The 23,392-nt window shown below is 37.1% G+C and overlaps 1 protein-coding gene across 7 annotated transcripts in view; it reads right to left on the bottom strand.

Annotated features, from left to right (window-relative positions):
• The window catches only part of LOC138170694 (fatty acid-binding protein 12-like), a 51,790-nt gene that overhangs the window by 17,002 nt on the left and 11,396 nt on the right, over nt 1-23,392 (bottom strand). For 3 of the 7 annotated variants that reach the window (XM_069100186.1, XM_069100185.1, XM_069100184.1), the window contains exon 1: nt 5,498-5,641. The gene's annotated coding sequence lies outside the window, so the exon portion shown is untranslated. Of the gene's footprint in view, nt 1-5,497; nt 5,646-23,392 lie in introns of those variants that run through there. The other 4 variants (XM_069100188.1, XM_069100183.1, XM_069100189.1 and 1 more) reach the window with 3 other exon arrangements.

Raw genomic sequence — 23,392 nt, forward strand, 5'->3', positions numbered from 1 at the left:
CTTTCAGCACTAAATTACAACATGTGAGAAAATATCCTTAAAAGGATAATAGCCATTGGTATTTCATAGGAATTAGTTGCTTTAAATATATTTTTCCCATTCAACTTTGATGGATTTAAGGATGCCAGTAAGTCTCTTGATATACACTGCAGTGATTTTATATTTTATAAATTTACGTTTTATTTTCTTTGCCAGGACAGGACCAAGAAATTTATGAATACCCTATTTAACCATTGATTCAGTATGACTTCCACATTCCAGCTTGAAAATTGTCTTCCTTGGCCTATATTAAGAATTTTATATTTATCAAGTCCCAATGACAGCTTAATATCATTAAAGAAAAGGTCTACAAGATGGAAAAACTTTTAAATGTGTTTTTTCAGTGGAGTCATATAACCTGTTATCCATATACATCAAGAGATTAATAAGATGCTTTAGTATGACTTCCTCTTTAACTTAGAAGTCAAACAGTTCTATTTAAGAGAGATTGATGATGGGTTCAAAGCTAGGTAGAACCATAAGAGACAAACTGTCTCCCTGAAAGATATCATCTTGATATTGCATTAGTAATGTATTTAAACAGAGAACAGTTCTTGATGTGTACATCAAATATTCTATGATTCTTACTCTATTTGAGTCTATTTTATATATTTGCAGTAGATGAAGAAGCCATGGGGCACTGAATCAAGGGCCTTTTAATAATCAATAAGGGAAGTACACATGGTATGATGTTTTCATGCAGTTTATTCAATACTATATTGATAATCAAAATGTTATATTGATAATGATAAATGTCTTATATTCCTGGGACATTTTGGTGCACCATTTTTAGTCCTTGGCCAATATATAGTTTTCTTATATATGTTAATAAAAGGGGTTGAGAGGATATGAGATGTGAATGCTTTATATAAAATACATAAACATTATTGGCCTGCATTTGGAAGGTCACTGGTATTCTTTTGTTAATAAATATCTGATGCCTTCTCTTAAGGAAAGATGAGGCTTATGTCTGAGAAGGAAGGTGTTAAAGTGGTTTGCTAGCCATTCGTGTACCACTGTGAAACATTTGAGTCAATAATTATGGATCTTATACAGCCCTAACACTTTCCAGTTTTACAGAGAAGCTAGTTGTAGTCAGCTCCCCTTATACTACTACTACTATGACAACGATGACTACTATTACTACTACTACTGCTACTATTGTTGTAACTACTACTATTGCTACTTCTACTTCTAGAAGTAGTTACTGCCACTTCTATTACTTTTAGGGCAGTTAGGTGGCAGAGAGGGCAGTTAGGTAGCAAAGTAGATAGAGTGCCAGGCCTATAAACACACCCATTTCTGGACTTTTTTATATCTAAGTGTGGCATACTCATATTTTTTCTTAGTTTCTCAATAAAAATAACTTTTGCAAACTTCCATCCTCCTATAGGAGAAGGAAAGTTATTTTGTCCATACCTTCATCAAGATCAAGGTGAAATCGATATTCTCCAAGAGATAAAGTGTGAGGTATCAAAGTTGTGAAGACAGAGGAAACTGAGGAAAACATTTAACAGAAACCCAGTAGGGATAAAGTCCACATTCCCTCTTATCTTGGAACATTCTCTTGCATCAACTACCAATATAAGTAAGTAAACTATAATCCATGAAAAACAAAATCAAAGTCCATTATCACTCACTATTCATTACAAGGACTTATTTCAGTCATACTTTCAAACTAAGTTGAAAGGTTAGAATTCTTGAAAGGCTAGAAAAATTTTTAAAACTTTGTGAAGACCTTAATAGCATTTGGCATCAAAGCAAAATTAAAAACACACACAATGCCATTGGCTTTCTTGGAGCTGTTTCAAAAACTACCAGAGATGAGAGTCATGTCCTAGAGGTACCAGACTCTCTCTCTGTAGTTCCATAATCATACTAGGGATGATTATTTGCTCCTTTATTTAAGCAGAATGTAATAAATGCAAATGCATTACCTCTGGGCTGTATTCCTTTAACTGATATATTGAAAATGAATGCTGACATTGCATAAATTTCTCCAGGAAAAATTAAATATGATCGTTCTTCAGCAGAATTGGACAATATGCTATTGTACTAGACTAATTCACTTCATACTGATTTTGTGATAGCAGCTCCCATGGAAGGGATTATTTTAAACTCATTTGAGCATTAGACTATGGGATAATGAACTATAGCAATCCCCAAACACTGTAAAGATTGAAAATTTTATTTAAGAAAAAAACACCAAATGCTAAGTAAGTGTAAGAGGCAAGCAGAGATATCATTCATATGCTATATTTGAGTAAAATTAGCTTCTCTGACACACCCTCCATGAAGACTTTGCTGATTCTCCCTTATTCTCCCTACCCCTTCCATTAGCAATGAACTCTTCTCATTTTATACTATTGGTCTTGCTGATCTCATCGCCTTCATCTATATAAGAACTAAATAAATATTTGTTGAATCAAATTATCCCCAACTCTATATATCCAGCCCTAATCTCTCTCCTGAGCTCCTGTTATCTCCACCCATATAATCTGCCAATACCTCAAACTCAGCATGTTCAGAACTGAAGTTCTTACCTTTTTCCCTAAACCTGTTCTTCCCACAAACTCTCTTAATCCTATTGGATATACCAACTAATCTTGTTAAATTAGAGGGTACTACCAAACAACCCAAATCTGAAACTTCAAAGTCATTTTTTTTGCTCTTTTCTCTCCCTAATCTCCCATAATATGCAATCAGTAAAAAGTCTTGTCAATTTTACCTACATATTATCTTTCATCTTTGTCCCCTTCTCTCTATTCACATGGCTACCATACTAGCTCTTGACCTAATCACTTCTTGCCTATTTAACATTGTAAAAGCCTTATTTTGAGTAAGTTTCTTTGTTTTTAATTTTTCTTTTTTTTAAATAATCAAGCATTTGTTTTCTTCACCATTTCCCCTTCCCTAATAAAAGAAAAAAGAAAAAGCAGACCACCTCATGCTAAATAAGCATAGTCAAATTTAAAAATTCTCATATTGGTCTAAAAATGTATATTCCATTATGCATTGCTATTTCATCACCTCTCTGAGGTAGGTAGCAAATCCATTGGTAGGTATCCAAAACCATTCTTCATTAGTCTCTGGAAACATGGTAATTATGGTGTTGATCAGAGTTCTTGAGTCTTTGAAAATCATTTGTTTTTATAATATTTATATTATAGTACAAGTTCTTTACCAGGACCTACTCACTTTATTCTGCACCAATTCATACAAGTCTTCACAGGCTTATCTGAAACTGCTCCTTCTTCATTTCTTTCAGCACAATAGTATTCCATTACATTAATAGCCGTAATTGGTTTATCCATTACCCAACTGATGGGCACCCCTTTAGTTCCTAGTCCCTTGCCAACTGAACTGCTATAAGGAGTGTGTATATGTGTGTTTGTGTGTGTGTGTGTGTATGGGACTTCTTTTTTTGATCTCTTTGTGGTATAGGTCTGGTAGTGGTATTACTGGGTCAAAGAGCTTATTGATTTGGGGGGCATAGTTCCAAATTGTTTTCCAAAATCTCCTCACAAATTCATAACTCCACCAACAGTAAATCAATATGCCAATTTTCCAGAATCCACTCCACTATTTGTCGTTTTCTCATTTTGTCAGCTTTGCCAATCTAACGGGTATGAGGTAGAATCTCAGAGTTGCTTTTATATGCACTTCTCTAATTATTAATGATTTGGATTTTTTTTTATTTTTTCTTTCTTTTCCTTTTCTTTCTTCTTTTCTAGCATTTTTAAATGTAACTATTGATAGCTTGGATTCCTTCCCTTAAAAACTACCTCATCTTATGAACTCATCCAACCATTGTAGAGAACAATTTGGAACTATGCCCAAAGGGCATTCATTCCCTTTGACCCAACAATATCACTACTAGGTCTGTATCCCAAAAAAATCAAAGAAAAAGTATCTATTTGTACAAAAATATTTATAGTAGCTGTTTCTGTGGTGGCAAAGAATTGGAAGTTGAGGAGATGCCAATCAATTAGGGGAAAACTGAATGAGCTGTGGCATATGATTGTGGTGGAATACTATATTATATACTATAAAAAATTATGAGCAGAAAGATTTAAAAAAATGGGAAGTCATATTGAACTGATACAAAGTAAAGTGAGCAGAACTAGAACACTGTACACAGTAACAACATTGTAATGATGATGAACTGTGAAAGACTTAGCTGCTCTGATCAAGGTAAAGATCCAAGACAATTCCAAAGGACTTATGATAAAAAATGCTATCCACCTCCAGAGAAAGAGAGAGAGATTGAGAGAGAGACAGACAGAGAGAGAGAGAGAGAGAGAGAGAGAGAGAGAGAGAGAGAGAGAACTGATGAACTCTAAATGCCAATTTTTACTTTATTTTTTTGGGGGGGGGTCTTTGTCTCTGTTTTCTTTTATAACATGGCTAACATGGAAATATGTCTTGCATGACTTCACATGTATAATAAATATCAAATTGCTTGCCTTTTTAAGGAGGGGGAGGGGCAGGAAGGAGAAAGAATTTGGAACTCAAATTTTTTTTAAATTAATGCTAAATAATTTTTTCAAATAATTGGGAAATATTTAACAAAATAAATAAAAATATATTGGAAAAAAAGAGTTACCTCATCATATCCTTTGATCATTTGTCAATTAAGAAATTATGATAGCTTTATAACTGGTTTCCTAGCCTCCAGTATCTCTTTTTGTTTGTGATCAACAGTCTCTCCCTTTCTGAGAACTCTCTCAATAATCCCCAATTGTAACCTCATTCACTCTTTCATGATCTCAACTCTTTAATTAACCATTAAAGAGTCCTCTCACAATGACTTAAATCTTATAGGCCACATTACTTCCCAATCTCCTTCAGACAAAGTTCATGCATTTTGTCTTGCTGCCCTACCAACTCCACTGGGCTGTTATGAGACTCATCTATGATAATAGCTGAGAAGGTGCTTTGGCAAGTATTGAAATGTTATACAAAGGTAAAGACTTCTAGTTATTTTAAGGCCTGTCTTCAAGGCCTTTCTTCAAAATACTGGTCAACTTCACTATCAATTCAATTCAACAAATATTTGTTATGTAACTAAGTGTGCTAGGCACTAGAGATTCAAAAACAAATATAAAATAGTTCTTGACTTCCAATGGAAAACAATAGCTCATGTTTGAGAAACAATGCCACATGGTTTCCCAAACAGAATATCCTTACACCAGTAAAATCACAGGTACACAGCAAAAAGTAAAATAACAACAATACATTTATGTAGCACTTTAAGACTTACAAATCACTTTTCCTACAGAACCTAGATCTTCCTATCTCCACTCCAAGCCTCCATCTACTACCCTGTGTTGCATCTCTTAAGTTTTAAGGGACAGAAACACACATACACACACACACACACACACACACACACACACACACCAATTCCATAGAATCTGAATTACTGAAAGAAGATGAACCAGTTTGCTATCAGTACCTCAGTAATTGAATTGCTTGTCCTCAAACAACTTGATCGCAATCTTCAAACATTTACTGCATCCATCTGTGGAAGACAGATTAGTCTTATTTTTCTTGGCTCCTATGAATAGGATTAGAACCAGTAGATGGAAATGTCAGGAAGTAGATATCAGTTCAAGATAGGGAGAAGTTTCCTAATAATTAGAGTTCTCTAAATATGCAATGGGTTGTCTGTAAAACTCTATGAAAAATTCTCTATGAGGTCTCCATCAAAATGTTCCTGATGTTCATGGCGAAGTAAGATAGCCACTTGTTGGTAATAATGGAGAAAGGATCTTTAATGTTAACATAGAGAGTGAAAGAACTTTGGTTTCTTCTAAATGAACAGAATATTCTATGAAGCTAGACCTATGTCAAGCACCCAGCATTAGCCCCAAAATAGGATCTGGTAAATCACTAACACCAAAGTGTGAATTATTTTAAATTATCAAATAAAAAACTATCAAATTATTTTAAATAATCAAATCTTAAAAGGAGTCAGGGGTTTGGGGGAGAAACTTGTTTTTATTGATCTTTTGTTCTTATATCACCTTCACTAACCGATATATTTTTCCCCAGCTCCCTACATGGAAAATCATCCCTTGTAACAAAGATTTTGAAAGGAAGTAGGAAAGAAAACTCAATTCAGCAAAATCAACCAACACATCAACTATTTATGAAAGGCTATGCAATATTCCACATTCATGTTACCCCATTTCTGAAAGAGGAGAAGACGATGTATTTTTCCTCCTCTTCTCTAGAAATACTTTACAATATTAAAAAAGAATTAGCAGGAATCAGAATCCAAAGAAATGCATAATGTAAAACTTCAGATGCTTTGGCACGTGGAGTTGGGAGAGTATTTCTGGGCATAGGGATATTCTTAGGTGCCTGCTTATTCTGCTAGTGTATAAGGCCAACTTAGACTGCCCACCTTTTCTTCCCTTATGAAAAACTGAAAAATCAGATGACTTGTCAAGGTACTGTGTTTGTTCTTACTCAGCCATGATCCTAAACTTTCAGTGAACAGATGTCTCAACTCTACAAGGAAGTTATTAAACAGGACTTGAAATAGTTAATCAATATCCCTATTCCTCTATCATTGCAAAAGACTCCTCCAACAAACTACCTAAAACCAAGATCCTAGATTGGGGTCTTCCCTTACCAAAGGTTTTAGATTTGGTATCTGGCAGAATCTGACCTACTTTTAACTTAGGTATTGTTATCGCAGTTATACAGGTAGGGAAGCAGAGAAACACCAACATGTCAGAAAGCTGAAGATTTCAGCATAATTCATGAGGCAGGATGTCAGTGTGGTGAGTTAGTTAGTAGGCATTACAACCTCCACTTTACCAGTTCCTGTGCTTAGTGGCAGTGAACTACTTATTGAGAGGTTACTTTTGCAATTCAGATTCCTACTTGCAGCCTTAATTAGCTTAAGTAGAAATTGATGCCAAACTGAAGTCATACCTGGGTGTGGCAACATTACTACAGAGTCATTCTCTTTCAGCCATTTGATGAAAATAGCAATGAAAACATGAAAATGGGGTTTCTGAGTTCTTTTTTTATTAGCACTGACATTCACGTTACACTTGTTCATTAAGAATACAATCCTTTCCTTGAGTTATATAAGTTAAAATGTTTTGCTTATTAACTTTTGAGATCCATTTAGTTAATGTCCCAAAGGGCTTCTGCATGTCACTGCATCATTATTTACACTGAAGACATTGAAAGGATTTTCTAAAACAATTGGGCAATTCCTTATTTCAAACTTTAAGATTAAGTGCAATTGATCATCCAATCAGCAAAAATTTATTAAATGCCTGCTGTTTATTGCAGCATTATGCTCAGTCTGTGGAGATGCTGAAGGAAATGCCATGGAGACCATAACAATAGCTTACTGGGCCTAAAGTCGGGAAGACCTGGTTTCAGACCTTGTCTCTGACATTATTTGTGTGACTGGATTAATCTCTCTGAACTTCAGTTTTCTCATCTGTAAAATGAGAATGATAGTCAATTAGTTAATAAGAATTTATTAAGCACCTACTATGTGCCAAGACCTATTTTAAGCACTAGGGATGCAAAGAAAGGAAAAAGACAGTACCTGCCTTCAAGGAACTTACAATCTAATGGCAGAGACCACATGAACAAGTAAGTACAAACAACCTATACGCAAGATAAATAAGATATAATCCTGTAACAGTAAGCACCCTAACATACACAGGATGACTGCTAGCATAGGTTCTTTGATCTGCTTTTCTAAAGGAAAGCAACTCAAAAGAGGATTAACAATCTTATTTTCATCATATCTATATATATGATGAAAATAAGATTATATATGTATATGTATGTATATATATATATATGAGATGAAAATAAGATAGATATATTTCACTTAGTTCAGGGGAAAAAGTCAGCACCCTGAGCATCAAAAAATATAAAAGGAAATTCCAAGCAGACAAAAAAAATACAAACAGAGAAAATAATACAATTTGATAGACTCCTATTGGGGGTTCTAGATGTCTGACCATTACATATATACAGTGTTACCAGAGAAAGAAGCACCAACATCTGGGTTTTCAAAGCCAGGGGGCTCAGGGTGGATAGGTGGTGCAGTGAATAGAGCACAGGCCCTGGAGTCAGGAGGACCTGAGTTCAAATCCAGCCTCAGACACTTAACACACACACACACAGCTGTATGACCTTGGGCAAGTCACTTAACCCCAATTGCCCTACAAAACAACACCAAAAAAAAAAACAAAAACAAAAAAACAAAGCTGGGGGGGCTCAGTGGCTGTCCAGAGTCTCATCTGGTCAAATCACACAACTCTTCCCATACGAGAGCCGCAAAACACAACCTCACCCTAGGGTATATATAGCCTTCTCCAGGGTCAGAAAACATCACAACCCTTGTGACCCACTACCTAAGTACAAAGAAACAAAAGGTGTGCCTTCCTGAAAAACAAGCCTCCCCTAAGCAAGCTTCTCTTGTTGGACTTCAAGTGAGACCCATGAAGGGGCAGGGAAGATCTTCAAATTCCCTTACGTTACAAATCCACAGAGAAAAGTCATGAGAATTAAAAAGAACTGAGACAGGCTTCCTGTAGAAGGTGGGATTTTCACTGAGACTTGAAGGAAGGCAGGAGGCAGAGACAAGAAAGGAGAGCATTGTAGACATGGGGAGCCACAACCATAGTATCTGTTTTTCAGGGATTATCATGAGGCTCAGATGAGATCACGGGTACAGAGCACTACATAAATTCCAGTTATTATTATGACCCTCTTCATAAGGAAGGCACTTCCATTCATTTTGGGGAGACAAAATGTAGGCACCTGGAAGAGAGAACAAGTACTGTATGGTACTGACAGTAAATGCAATGAGTATTCCTAAAAGGACAATGTGGGCCAGATTTATTGAGGAAATAGGATTTGAGCTGGTCTTTGAAGGGTCAGTAGCATTTGAAGTAGCAGAAGAAGCCAAGAAAAAGCATGAAGATAGGAATGAGTAAGGTTTACTCACAATAAAATGTGCAAAGTGGCTCAAATGCTATCTTCAAGTATTTGAAGGAGTATAGAAGAAGTCCTTGCTCTGGTCCCAAAGAGCAGTTAAGTGATACAATGGAGTCAGGAAGACCCGAATTCGAATCATGTGTCAGATACTTTCTAGTTGTGTGACCCTGGGCAAGTCACTTAATCTTACTGTGCCTCAGTGTCCTCATCTTTAAAACAGGGATAAAAATAGCAGTCGCCTTTCAAGGGTTATTGTGAGGATCAAATGAGTTAAAACCCATAAAGTGCATCACGAATCTTAAAGCACTACATAAATATTAGTCATTATTATTACCAGGAATTATAGGTGGAATAAAGAAGCAAATCTAGGCTCTATATCCTGAAAAACTTCCTAGCAATTAGAATTGTGCAAAAGCAAAGTAGACTGTGTTGGAAGGAAAAATAGTTCCCACTCATTAATGATCTATAAGTCAAGGCTAGATGACAACTTGTCTGTTATATTTTAGAGAGGATTCTTTTTGAGGTAGGGGTTGAACTAGATGGTTGCTAACCTAGGTTCCTAATAGGGTAGTTAAATGATACAGTGGATAGAGTGCTAGGCCTGAAGTCAAGAAGACTCATCTTTCTTAGTTCAAATCTGGCCTCAGACACATACTAGCTGTGTGACCCTCGGCAAGTCATCCTGTTTGCCTCAGTTCCTCATCTATAAAACGAGCTGGAGAAGGAAATGGCAAACTACCCCAGTATCTTTGCCAAAAAAAAAAACAACAACCTAAATGGGGTCACATTGTTTGGTAAAAAATTGTTGGGAAAGTTGGAAAGCAGTATGGCAGAAATTGGGCATAAACCAATATCTTATACCATTTACCAAGATAAGGTCAAAATAGATACATGACCTGGATATAAAGAGAGAGATTACAAGAAAATTTGAAGAGCATGGAATATATTACCTATAAGACTTATGGATAAATGAGCAACTTATGAATAAACAAGAGATAGAGAGCAGTGTGAGGTGTGAAATGGATAATTTAAATTAAAAATGTATTATACAAATAAAGCAAATGTTGCCAAGATTAAAAGGAAAGCAGTGGGGTGGTTAGGTGGCACAGTGAATAGAGCACCAGTTCTGGAATCAGGAAGATCTGAGTTCAAATCCAGCCTCAGACACTTAACATTTACTAGCTGTGTGATTTTGGGCAAGTCATTTAAGCTAAATTGCCCTGCCTTCCCCCCCCCCCAAAAAAAAAGGAAAGCAAAAAATTTATAGACAGTTTCTCAGATAGAGGTCTCATATCTCAAATGTATAAAGAGCTTTGTAAAATCTATAAGAATACAAGTCATCCAATTGATAAATGGTCAAATCATATGAACAGGAAGTTTTCTGATGAAGAAATCAAAACAATTTATAATTAAATGAAATAATGCTCTGAATCATTATTAATTAGAGAAAGGCAAATTAAAATAACCTTGAGGTAGCATTTTATACCCAGAAGACTGGCTAAAATGATTGAAGTGAAAAGAGAAAAATGTTGGGGAGATGTAGAAAAATCGGGACACTACTACACTGAACTTGTTGGAACGCTGAACTTATCCGAACATTTTGGAGAAAGAACTGGAATTATGTCCAAAGAGTTATTAACCTGCCTTTGCTATGCCCTTTGACCCAGCGATACCACTACTAGGGCTGTTTCCAAAGATGATTAGGGGAAAAAGGAAAAGAACCTATATGTGGTAAAATATTTATAGCAACTCTCTTCGTGGTGACAAAGAAATGAAAATTGCAGGGATGCCCATCAATCGAGGTATGGCTGGACAAGTTGTAGTAGATAATTGTGATGGAATACTACTGTGCTAGAAGAAATGATGAGTTCAATGATCTTAGAAAAACATGGATAGACTTGAATGAAATAATGAAGAGCAAAATGAGCTTAACCAAGAGAATGTTATATAGAGTAATAGCAATATTATTTTAAGAATAACTTTGAGCAACTAAGTCATTTTGACTACTTTATAACACCCAAATTAACTACAAAGGTCCTATGAAGGAAGACAGTGTCTTCATCCAGAGAAAGAAAATGATAAATAGAAATATGTATAGAATGATTATATATGTACGTACATACATATACATACATATTTGTGTCTAATAGTAGACATCTCTAGGGTATGGAGCAGCACAGGGAGGAAAGAAAAAAAGGGGGAAATCACATGATAATTTTATTATATATCTAAAAGGAATATTAAGTTGTACATAACAAATTTGCAGTTGCATTGCAATCATCTTTTTCTATTCTACTATATTATGAAAATTCTTGTTTTATTTATTAAGTTCAGAATAAGATAAATAAAAAAAGTTTTAATTAAATGCTTTAAATTTAATAAATGAGACAATTATCAGGAATCAACTTGGACAATAACATTGAGTGGACTTTTTTTTAATTTTTAAATTTTGACAGATATACCAAAAAAGTCTACATTCACAGCTATTTCACACTGCTGTGTTTAATTCACTCTGTGGTTCAGTCAGTTTAACCTACTAGTGGCTTTCTGAGCTTAGCCTTCCATCTCTCCTACCCATATGGACCTTTTCCCAGCATGTCCTTCATGCCTAGAATGCACTGACTACTCATCTCAGTGCACCAGGATCCTGAGCTTCCTTCAAGGGTTAGCTCAAGTACCACTTTACACAGAAATCTTCTCTTGATCCCCCTTCATTTTGTGCTCTTTTCTTCCTAAGCTTATTATGAATATGCTGATCTATTTAATGTTGCATATACTAGTAGAATGAAAGTTCCTTGAGGGCAGGGACTGTTTCTCATTTTATCTTTGTACCTCCAGTGCCCAGCAAACGACTTTGTACACAGTAGGCAAGTGTTACTTTGGAATGGATTTCTCAAGGACAGGCTTCATTAATGCACACTTACCCAAAACCAAGAGACCTACTTAATAATGTTAGATACACAGATATATGTAACCTTTTCATTTGTAGTACTTTTCATCATAGGAATTCAACAAGAGATTGTGAGATTGGTGCTCTCTATGTCCTATCTTTCTGTTTCTGGACATCACTGATTCTGTAATGCTACTATCTACCTGTATTCACAGACCACTACTTAATTCACAACACTTAAGACTGTCCCTTTGTAACCCACTCAACTAAGTCAATACTTTCTGGGATAGAACCAAAATGGCATCCAGAAATGCAACATTTTTCCTAAGTTGTCTTTCCTTACTCATATAGCCATTCTCATCAGGTTTGCATTTGAAAAGCATCTATCACATTTTCCAAGAGCTCCAAGGAAAAGCTATAAAAACTTTCTCCTTTCTGCTACTGCTCTAAATAACAGGCCACAGGTATGAGACAAAGGCACCAAAATCAGAAAGCATTAGTCTCAGGTTCCACATGATCCAGTGCTTCATTCTAGAAACGTGGAAGAGTATGAATCGAAAATGGGAAGCCACTTAGAAACAAAAAGAATCAAGTCTTTCCCCGCTGACATCTTTCTTTTTGTTATGAAAGGCTGGTTTCATCATGACAAATACCCATAGGATAGTAAATAGTAGAAGCAGAAACAATCATCTAAAGGTATCTTTTCACAGACATCCCTTCTAAGGAAGCACACATCATCACTTCGAGCAGGATGTTACAAGCGAGGCCTAAGGCCAGATGACTTCATCTTACTTTTATTGAGGGTGATAGTTTCTGCTCTTTATCCTCACTAGTTACTGTCAGACACTTTGCACCGTCAGCGATTGCTTCATGTTTGGCTCTGTTCTATGGCTGTCACATTGGGAGGGTACACAGTGAGATAGAACCCAAAATGGCATCCAAAGCACCCAATCAAAATTAGACATCATCAATATTTGTCCTTAACTAAAATCTTGCTCCTGTACCTTTTCATGATTTGGAAGTGAACACATACTATGCCAGTAGAACATGGGCTCTAAGATGTCCTGCCAAAGTGGAAAGACTTATGCAGAGACCCAACAATGCATATATAGCTACCATCCAAAGACCAGCCTTGTGATCTTGAAGAGGTTCATCACCAGAAGGTTGGCCACCAAGCAGAGAACTTTCTGCATACAGTCACACATGAAACCGTATGTTAAAACTCAGAGAGGTAGCAATCTGTATCTGCTCACATGGATGAAATCACAGCCTTTTCACTATGCTGTAATATCAACATTTTAAAGATGTTAAGTCCTAAAGGACTTGCAGATGTTAAAGCCTTTAAGGATTTAAGACCTACATCACTCTATTGTACTTATATGAAATCCTACAGAATTGATAATCACAAGATCACAGGCTGTCAAAATAGGAAGGGACACAGAGATCATCCAATCCTACTGAAATCCTTTCTACAGTATTCCAGACAAGTGGTCATCTAGCCTATGTTTACAGAGACCCCAGGGTGAACAGTTCATGACAGGCCAAGGCAGCCCATTGCACTTTTGGACAATTCTAACTGGGGAGAAATGGCCCCTTATATCAAGGCATAATTGACCTCTCTTCAGCTTAAATTCATTACTTCCTAATTCTGCTCTCTAGAACCAAGCAAATCAAATCTACCACTTCTTCCAAGTGACACTTCCTCAAATAAATGTTTATTAAGCACTTACTGGCAGCATTGTGCTAGATAGTATGTGGGAAAATAAAGAACAGAATTATAACTTTTCTGCCCTCCAAGAGTTTATAATCCAGTTGCAGAGACAAGACACAACTAAAGTAGAAATCAGGCAACATAATACAATTGGATTTCAGAATTAATATAATATATACACACAGCTGTGAGATTGTGTGGGAAAGATGATAAATTCTATGATGATTCAAAGAAGGAGGTGCACATCATAGAATCAGAAATTATCTTATCTAACTAGTATCTGAGCAGGAAGAACTCTGACAAGCTGTTCTGCATAAAGACCTTCAGTGATGCAAAACTCACTGCTTTACGAGACAGATCACATACACTTGAACAGATCTTAATGTTAGCAAATTTTCCCTTATACTGAATCAAAATTGTCACTTCAATTTCCATCCATTGCTCTTAATTCTTTCCCCTTTTAGGGCAAGCTAAACAAATTGTATCCCTTTTCCAAATGATTCAGTATTCAAATGGATCTGTGATTTCATCAATTCAGGGGGTCTTTCCAGCAATGAAGATTGCCACCCCTCCATGCCTGTCCCTCTTTTATGTCTCTCATCCATATCCTTCTGAAATTTTGCTACCAACCTCCTGGAGGTCTTCCTTGTTTTCACTCAAAATGAAGAGAGTACCAGTGAAAAACCCCGGCTATTCTTTTTTTTTTTAAGCAATTGGGGTTAAGTAACTTGCTCAAGGTTACAGGGCCAGTTATTTCTGGGTGTGGTGCCAAGTATCTGAGCCTGGATTCAATCCCCAGGTCATCCCAACACTGGAGCCAGTGCTCTTACTCGCTGAGCCACCTGGCTGCCCCTCCAGCTATTCATTTTTTGCTCCTGCCCTGTGACAAGCTCACCTTCTCTTTCTGTCATATAATTCCTTATAATATATTTTACTCCTGTTCTTTGAAACTCCTTGTTGGTTCTGTTGTGTTTCGCTCAGACCGTCACAACCACATCTAAATTATAATCTTTCAAATATTTGAAAACAGTTTCACAAGCCTACTTTCTTCCATTCTCCAAGCTGAACATCCCTAGTTTTTTCACCCATTACTCAACATAATTTCAGGTCCTTTTAAAATCCTGATATTTCTCTTAGAAGCACTTGAGTTGACAATAGCCTTCCTAGGAGTAAATTTTTCACAGGGGGAAGAGGGGTGGCTAGGTGGCATAGTGAATAGAGCACTGGCTCTGGAATCAAGAGAACCTGAGTTCAAATCCAGCCTCAGATACTTAACATTTATTAGCTGTGTGACCTTGAGTAAGTCACTTAACTCCAATTGCCCTGCCTCCAAAAAGGAAAAAAAGGAAGAAAGAAATTAGGGAGTAGGGATATGAATGAAGAATAAGAAGATATTGAGAAACACAAAGAATGGAATCTTTCCCAGCTTACATTGTCCTCACAACTCAGCTAGTTGTTTCATTTCCTGTTATGATAAGAGATAGCACAAACTGCCTGATTCTTAATTCTATGCTTCTATTTTTGGAACTAAAAATTTCATTAACTTTTTTGGTTCTCATAAAATACTGTTGACTCCTATAGAGTTTGAAGTAGAGCTAAAAATCTATTAAAAGCTTCAAATCTTTTTTACACACATTATTGTCAAGCTACACCTACTTTCCCTGCACTTGTGTTTGATTTTTTGAACCAAAGTATAGAACTTTAGATTTTTCTCACTGCATTTCATCTTATTCAATTCAGCCTATCATTCAACCCTGTTGAACTCTTTTTGGATATTGATTTTGTCATCTAATGGGTTGGGTATTCTCAGTTTTGTGCTATCAAACGATTTTACAAGTATATCATATATGCCTTCATACAAATAACTGATAGTAATGTGTGACTAGAATAAGGCCAAGGATAGATCACTAGTGCACTCTACTAAAGATCTCCCTACAGATCAACATTAATCTACTGATTATTATTATTATATGATTTTGGGAAAGTCACTTTATCTCTCAATGTCCTAGGCAACTCTTTAAGTCAAATACATTGAAGGACAGTCGCTTATCTGCAAGAGGAAATTTCCTCACTGAGATTACTACACATCAAAAATAACGCAGGTCCATACCATAGAAAAGGCTTATTCATTAATGGTTATACTTTGGGCCCAATTACCCAGTCAGTACACTATTCTTTACCACCTGACTTTAACATATCTCTCTCTTGCCCAAAAGATAGCATTGCCAACAAGTGAGTCTGTCAAATTCTTTGCCAAAATCTAGGTATGTCTTGAACATTCCCCTGATTACTCCAGTTAGTACACCCAATTAAAAAATAAATATGGTCTGATATGTCTTGTTCTTGAACTCATACTAGTTCTTACTGATTATTATTTCACTTTCTATGTATTCATAAACCATGTTTTTAGTGATGCATCTTATATTTTTTTCCAGGAATTGAAGAGGTCCTTTAAGACATCATAATGACAAGGTAGAATTATTCCTGAGAGGCATTCAGAGATATTCACTTGATAGGAAACGACTAAGCAACGTACCTTCTGATTCTAGTCACCTAGGCTCACCACCTTGTTTTAGAACTCCCATCACCAGATTTTGTCACATACATCTACTCTGTCCACTCTTTCACTTGTCTTCTTCTGTCTCTGACCAACTACTATGAGATCCCCTTAAGAGACCTGGCTCTGTTAACTCTATCTTCTACCTGTCATCACCAGTTTCTGCTACAAGCCAAATGTCATTCTTTAAACCATTTATTAAATGATTCTGGATCATACCTGTTGACCAAAATCTGCCTATCTGATGAGTTTCTGCAGTTCCTAGACAAAATAACAACAATAATGTTAACATTTACATAGCACTTTAAGATTTGCAAAGCACTTTACAAACTTTAGCTCATTTTATCCTCAAAGCAAACCTAGTAGGTAGGTGGTATGATTTTCCTGTTTTACAGATGAGAAAACCAAGACGCAGAGGAGTTAAGTGATTTGCCCAGGGTCTAAGGCAGGAATAGAATTCAGGATTCCTGTATCTACCTTACCACCAAGCTGCCTCTATACCATCTACCTGTCTCAAGGGAAAGCAGCATGAATTCAATTAAATAAATAGTAAGCAGCCTGTTTTGTGCACAGCATTGTAATGCACACTTGGGAAAGAAAAACAAAAATAAAATAGTCTCTATCCTTAAGAGGCTTACATTCTATTGGGAGTGGGAAGTGGGGAGGATAAAATATGTACCTAAATGCAGTCTAGTTCAAGAAAACCTGAAAGAGTAGAACTGACAGCTTAACACCTAGATGAAGGCTGCTTGGAAAGGGAGGCACCTGAGGAAAGACTAAGCTTTTAGATGAGGAAGAAGACCATTCCAGACATGACAGTTTGTCACACATTTAAGGGGGGAGACTGAATGCCAAGTCTGAGGAGTGGCTAAAAGTCCAATTTGGCTGGAAAAAAGAATGTATGAAAGAAAATAGTATGAAGTTATTAAGTATCTAGTAAGATAATGATTATAAAGTGCTATATAAACATTAAAGTACTAGATAAATATTGGCTATTATTATTATTATCATGGTAAAGTAGGTGAAAATCAGTTTTTAAGTACTAAAAACACCAGGCTAAGAAGATCAATGATCTTCATACTAGAAAAGGACTGACAGAATTGTCAAAGAAGGAATTGAAGGGGCAGCCAGGTAGCACAGCAAGAGCAACGGCTCCACTGTCGGGATGACTTGTGGATCGAATCCAGGCTCAGACACTTAGCACCCACCCAGAAACACCTGGCCATGTAACCTTGAGCAAGTTACTTAACCCCAATTGCTTAGGGGCGGCCAGGTGGCTCAGCAAGTAAGAACATCGGCTCTGGTGTCGGGATGACCTGGGTTCAAATCCGGGCTCAAATACTTAGTACCACACCCAGAAATAAATGGCTGTGTAACCTTGAGCAAGTTACTTAACCCTGATTGCTTAAAAAAAAAAAAGAAGGTTGAAATCTTTGATAATAAGAGAGAACCTAGCTAATTTAAATGTATCAAAGTCTCAAGAATCAAGATTTTAAAAAAATAGAATTATATGCCAGGATATTCAAAGGATTTTGCAGTATGATCCTGCAGTATTGATAATCTTTGAAAAATCATGGAAATCTTAAGAAGTACCAACAGACTGGAGACAAACATATTACTCAACTTTCAAAAAATGGAAGCAATTAGGTTTCACAAGCCATACCCTAATGAACTCAATGTCAACCCCTTTAAAAAGAAAAAAAAATAGAATGAAATATTAAACAGATAATTTCTGACTACTGAGAAAATAAAATGGCAATCACGTGGACCTAAAATGAGTCTACTAAGAATTTACCAACTTCTCCTTTGTTCTCTGATGGTGCTGTGATTAAAACACCCTTTATTTTTGTGAATAAGATAGAGACTATTAGATGGTATGTAGGTATACTTATAATAATAGCTGACAAATAGTACTTTGATTTTTGCAAGGTTCTCTGTATCTTTTATCTCATTTGAGCCTCACAACAACTCTGAGAGGTCTGTATTACAGTGTTATTACCATTTTCACAGAATGGAGGAGAGGGATTAGAATGAACCTTAGTGGAAATCAAGTCTAGCCCTTGAAAAAAGGACCTCTGAGGCCATCATCCCCACCACCACCACCCTGAAAAAAGAATCTCCTCTACAGCATATATAACATATTTAGAGTTTGTGCTTTGCCTAGAGACCTCCAAGGACTGAAAACTTGTTACATACCAAGAAAACCCCATTACCCTTTTGGGTATGTCTACTTGCTAAAAGATAGCTAGGTGGCTCAGCAGAAAATTCACTAGTTCTGGAGTCAGGACGATCTGAGTACAAATGTCTGGTCTCAGACATTTACTATCTGTATGACCCTGGGCAAGTCATTTAACCACTGTTTGCCTTAATTCACTGGAGAAGGAAATGACAAAACACTCTAGTATCTTTTCCAAGAAAACCCCATGGACAGTATTGGAGTGCTATGGCCAATGGGTCACAATCAGACATGACTGAATGACTCAGCAACAACAGCTTGCTAAAAGGTTTTTGCTTACATAGAGCCTAAATTTGCCTCTTCACAGCTTCCACCCAATGGTCCTGGTTCTGCCTCTGGAGCCAAGCAGAACAGGTCACCTTCTTCCAGGTGATAACCCAACAGATATTTGAAGTGAACATTTATGCTTCTGTAAGTATTCTCTTGTGTGAGTTAATCTTGCTTAGCTCCTTCGCTAGTTTTCATATGATCTCTTCTGTAAGGTCTTTCTGTGATCCTCACCGTGAAAATTTTATGTCAACATAAAGCTCCTAACTTGTGAAGCAGAAAGAATGAATTCCGTGGCAGACCCCACAAAGGACAGCTATCATTCCCCTCTGGCATCCCGCTCCTTGAGACCTCTCCTGGTAGGTATCTTTCTGTCTCTCTACAGTCAAGGACATTAACTATGCATGGCACATTCTCTTTGCCATGAACTGATCCTTACCTTTGGACTTCCTTTCACCCTCCACGGGCAGCCAAAATCCCACTGATTTGGATGCTGAGGAAGGAGCAGACAAAGCAGAGTGGCGCTACATCAGCAAAATGTATACCTATAAATACAAATATCTGCATATACATACATGTGACTAGACCACAAAATATGGGGAAAAGACCTAGGGGCTTTAGTTAACTGCAAGCTAAATAGGAGCTATTGATGCACCATGGTGGCCACAAAAGTCAGTGCAAACTTAGGTTACATTAATAGAAAAGATCAAGGGAGGTAATATTTCTTCTCTAATTCACTCTGATCTGATCACATCTGTAGAGTTGTTCTGTTTGGGGCACTAGATTTTTTTTTTCCTTTTAAAGAAATACTTTGGGGCGGCTAGGTGGTGCAGTGAGTAAAGCGCCGGCCCGGAGTCAGGAGGATCCGAGTTCAGTTCTGGCCTCAGACACTTAACACCCACACACACAAAAAAACTAGCTGTGTAAACTTGGGCAAGTTACTTTACCCCAATTGCCCTCCAAAAGGCAAAAAAGAAATACTTTGACAAAAAGAGAGCGCAGTGAAGGGGGAGGGGGCAGAAGATTGGCTGCAGGGATAGTGGAGAATCTAGAAACCATGTCACAGGAGGAATTGATGAGGAAATCGCCATGTCTAGTTTAGAAAAGTGAAGACTTAGAGACTGAAGCTCTAATACCCTCTATCTGTATAGCGAGCTCCTCGAAAGCAGGGATTATGTCATGTTCTGTCTTTCTTTATATCCCCAGATCTTAGTACATAACCTGGCACGTAGTAGACATTTAATAAATGCTTACTGATTGAATGAACACAATGGAAGAAGCACTAGATTTGGTCTTAAATGATCTGGTTTTGAATCATGATTCATACTTATTCTCTATGTAACCTTCTGGAGGTTATTTCTCCTCTTTGGGCCTCATTTTCCTTATCTGTAAATGGTATTTTATAAGGTTAGCTCTAAAATCACTTCCTTTTTTAAAAGCCTATAATCCTAGGTAAACAAGAAAGGTTTTATTATTCCCATTTTGCAAAGGAAGAAACTGAGGTTTTGAGGCAGTGACTTGCCCAAGGTCAGCCAGCTAGTTGATGCCAGAGCCATTGAACTTATCATTTTATTATTGGAAACTCTTGATTTTCCTTGCCAATAAGTGGAGAAAAAGAAGTCTATTGCAGATTTAGTAGATATTTAAATGATTAAATGAGTCAACATTTTTAAATAGATAATTAAAAGATCATTTGTATTTAACTCTGGCATGTAATCAGACACAGGCATGATCAGATATATGCTAAGCTCTCCCCATCTCTACTCAGCCCTGATACCCACCCACATGGTCCACAGTGATGATGACCTAGGGTGTGACTATGCAAAAAGTATAGAAGGTTCTGATTAATGGTGGATAATTAGAAGTTGGCTGTGCGGAAAGAAGAATTTTTAAATGCCAAGAGGAAGTCATTGGGACACAGCAGGTTGGGATTGCAAAAATTTCCCCTTAGGCCAAATGGGGATAAAGATTACATAACAGTTGCTCTTATCAAACTGAAAACCAGTTCTTATGACACAGCCTACTGGTTTGCCCTGGTGTCTAAACCCCGACTAGGAAAATCTTTGGAAATAGGAAGGATAATTTAATGTCTGTGACTCAATGGGTCTGATCTTTCTCCAGGGAAGACTGACATAAAGACTTTCCCTTCCCTCACATCCTACTGCCTTATAGACACTGGTATTAATATGTAAACTTCACCAGAGGAGAGGAGTTAGTGTCCCTTTCCCTCCCACAGGGTATGTAGAGATTTGCTTTGTTTTTTAAATCAATTGGGGTTAAGTAACTTGCCCAAGGTTACACGGCCAGTTTTTTTGTGTGGGTGTTAAGTATCTGATGCCGAACAGATCCCTAGTCCTCCCAACTCTGGGGCCAGCGCTCTTACTCATTGCGCCACCTAGCCGCCCTGTATGTAGAGTTTTTAAAATTTTAGAATCAAACTAATTAATTCCTTTTGTGACTTGAGTTTTGAGCTGGTTGTAGTGGCCACTAAGAGATGGCATCCACCCTAATGATGGCATCACTTTCTTCCAAGAAAGAGCAGAGTTTTTCTGCCTCTTCCCTAAAAACTACTAACTTGTGCCTTTGTATCCAAATTCTCATAGCAACAAGTCTAGATTTTTTTCTGTCCTTAATTCACACTCTTCTCCTAGGCAATTCTGACCAGGGTACCAACTCAGAAGGCAATAGGCATGTAACAAGGAGAGTTTCCCTCCCTCTTTCTCTCTTGGTGGCAACAATCTCTGTTTCAATTCAGCAAGCATCAATTAAGTACCTATTTTGTATTGCAAAGGCCTTGGGATACAAAAACAAAAATGAAGTCTCTTCCTCAAAAAGCTTATAACTTATGAATTGAATTCAATTCTCTTGAATTTCTCCTTTTCTACTTTCTCCTTCTTCATTTTCTACTACCATACTCTCAAAGACCTGATGAGCAAATTCTTGATTTACCCTTGCCTGGAGCTCACTAGGATTAAGGTTTGCCCTGGCATTTATGACATTGTTCTACTCAGAAATGAAGGGGGTTGTAGGCTGGGATCTAAGTTAAGTTAAGGTGAAGCTAAACAATAAATACCAAAGCAGTTGGCATGAGCCAATCAGGAAAATCTCCAAATAAGACCTAAGGGCTTTGGATGAGGGGTGGTCTGATAGAGAGGGGCTTTCAAAAGAGTATTTAAGGGCCACCCTACCTGCCTCTCAGAAATTTATAAGACCTTTAAATTTAGTTCCATGGAGGCTTCTTCTATACATTGTCAGGATTGCCTCCAACAGCAACTGTTTCCACTACAAGTCACCTTCAATCAGGGACATCAAGTATATCTTCACAAGACAACTGAAAGACCACAGGAAGCTGTACACACTAGCCATCTTTGTGTCTGTATTCACTATGCAACCTTGGTGGTTATTTCCTATATATCTCAGTAAAGCAGCTGATTATTTGCCCACCTAGATTCTAAATGGTTCATTATGCCAGATCTAATCCTTTGCGAAGAAAGGGAGAGCCTTAAAATGTGAACAACAGTATACAATCTCCTGATTTAGGAAGGAACCAAAGAGTGGAGAAGACAGAGAGGGAAAAGATCCCAACAAAGAATAAGACAGAAACAGGACAAAGTCCAGGCAACAGAAGTGACTCTGGGAATTGGATCCAGACTTTGCACAGTGAATACTTCAAAAGGGATTGTGGCACTGTGAGCAAAAATGGTTACATTTTTTTTTTCAGTGAAAACAAGCTTGAGTAGGAGAAGGGAAGATGTTCACTGCATTTCCTGAATACTCCTAAAAAGGCAAACTACTATCCCAAACACTGTGAGAATTTTCAGAGGAGTCTATAACCTAGTTCCTGTAATGAAGGAGTCTGCAGTTTCAGTTAAGAGCCCTAGATGACAAAGTAATTGGTAAACTAACTGCTGTACTTGAGTTGGGCATCATTTGTCATCTTGTACAGGGCTTCTTAACCTTTTTCCACTCACAACCCTTTCAGTGCTTCTTAAACTGTGGGTCGCTACCCTATATGGGGACCAGTATGTGAAAATAGAAGGCACTAGCTATTGAAATTTCCTCTGCCATAGTGTTTCACAAAAATCATAATCAAACAAACCCCTCAGCCACCAATGGCTATAGAGAAATAAAAAGAGGTGGCCTATATCTGAAGGACTTCCTGTTCCTTCCAGAAGCTGAAGGAATGATGTATGGGTTTTTTTTTTTAAGTTTGCTTTTAATGTAAATAGTATTTTTTTTTCCAACTACATGTAAAGAAAATTTTCAACAATCATTTTTTTTAATTTTGAGTTCCAAATTTTTCTCCCTCACTCCCTCTCCTCCCTTCCCAACATGGCAAGCAATCTGATATAGGTTATACATGTACAATAATGATAAACATATTTCCACACTAGTCATATTGTGAAAGAAGAAATAGAAGAAAAGGGAAAAAAATTTTTAAAAACAAAGAAAGTGAAAATAGTATACTTCGATCTGCAGACATAGTTCTGTCTCTGAATGTGGATAGCATTTTCCATCAGAAGTCTTTTGGAATTATCTTGGATCACTGTATTGTTGAGAAGAGTTAAGTCCATCATAGCTGACCATGATGTGTGTTGCTTTTTTTTGGAGGGCGATTGGGGTTAAGTGACTTGCCCAAAGTCACACAGCTAGTAAGTGTGTCAAGTGTCTGAGGTCATATTTGAACTCAGGTCCTCCTGACTT

The sequence above is a fragment of the Petaurus breviceps genome, unplaced genomic scaffold, assembly GCF_028583685.1.
Source record: "Petaurus breviceps papuanus isolate PSGF00001 unplaced genomic scaffold, PetGlider_PUasm1.0 38, whole genome shotgun sequence".
NCBI lineage: Eukaryota > Metazoa > Chordata > Mammalia > Diprotodontia > Petauridae > Petaurus > Petaurus breviceps.